This window comes from Corylus avellana, chromosome ca11 (genome assembly GCF_901000735.1).
Source record: "Corylus avellana chromosome ca11, CavTom2PMs-1.0".
Classification (NCBI taxonomy): Eukaryota; Viridiplantae; Streptophyta; class Magnoliopsida; order Fagales; family Betulaceae; genus Corylus; species Corylus avellana.
In genome coordinates, this window is record NC_081551.1 from 14,553,330 (window position 1) to 14,554,989 (window position 1,660).

The following is a 1,660-nucleotide window of genomic DNA, read 5'->3' on the forward strand; positions in this document are numbered from 1 at the left end:
TTTAATAAAAAATAAGGATATTTTTGTAATTTAACACCGGTCCGTTAGGATTTCACAGAAAATCCTAACGGAAGGGGCAAAGTAAAAGAAAATAAAATTTTGATACATTAAAGTGAGAGTTTTTGAACAATGAGGGGTGTCTGTAAAAAGCGCGAAAGTTTGGGATGTAAGTGAAGTTTCCCCTTACATCTATATTAATTTCATCAAACTTTTAGGTTAACTTCTAATCTTAGTTTAAAAAATATTCCTCTTGGCCGAAAATATCATGGACATATGTCTATGAAAATTCTCTTTTGCTTGATTTATTTAATTCTAGATTAAATCTAAATTGATTTGCATGTAACATATCACAAAAAAAATTCACATCCAACAAGAGTTGAAAGTATTCAATTAAAAAATTTTGGTTTAAAAACAACATTTCTTTTTGGCTGAATCTAATATACCTTTTTCTAGAAATTTTATTTTATTAATCTGAATTAAAACATGTAATTAATAATACTTATGATGATGCTTTCATAGACAAACTAGCTTGTAACAAATTCATATGAACCAATATATATAATAAAGTGATGTGTGTCCCATAGCTATTAAAAAAATATGTAATTCTCACGTGCTAAAAGACACATATTACTTTTTTATATTAGTTTGTGTGAATTAGTTACAAACCCGTTTGTAGCAAATTTCTATACTTCTCGTTGATATGGATATTCCTAATTGAATAATAATTTTGATGTTGCAAATTCTTTGATAAATAATAGCCAAATTCCATCAACGTAAAATATTAGAGTTAATAAAATTGTGACATTTATCTTATTTAAATAAATGTCACACTAATAAAATATATTAAATTAATGGATAAAATTTGAGTATAAGTATTACATTATTTGTTTGATATTCCTTGAGAATCTCTGAATTTGAGAGGTTCAAATTAAATTAAAATCTAAAATATCCGATGAACTCTGTAACGAAGGAGATCTACTAATTTAATCCTATTTAAAGCGATAAAAGCAACGGCTGCTGCGGCGAGTACAGAGAGAGAGAGAGAGAGACTATAGTAGCACGTAAACTTTATTTGATTTTGTCCTTAAGTAGGACGAAAGAAAGCCATGCCTCGTTGCACGTGAAGATGCATACTCAATTTACAGAGCTGGCTTTCTTACAAGAAGGAATGATAAGTCCCAACTTAGGGCTAATTTGGGGGTCAACTTTTTTTTTTTTTTTTTTTAATTTAAAAAAATTACAAAATTAAAAATTAAAAAAGTTTTTAACCAATAATTTTTATTTTGGTCCTTCTTTTATTTGGTGTTTTTTAAAAAAATGGTCATTATTATGAAGAAAAATACAGTTTTTATTTTTTTAAAAAAATACCAAATAAAAGAATGACCAAAATAAAAATTATTGTTTTAGAAAGTTTTTGAATTTTGAATTTTTTTATTTTTTAAATTAAAAAATAAAGAAAAAGTTTTTGAAGCAAAATACAGTTTTTATTTCTAAAAAAATACCAAAATAAAAAGAATAACCAAAATAAAAATTATTGCTTTAAAATTTTTTTTTTATTTCTAATTTCGATATTTGTAAAAGTACCGGGCAAAATAGTTATACCTCTAACATTTTGTTCTTACACCGTCACCTTACTTTTAATCTGGTGCAGTGACACCAT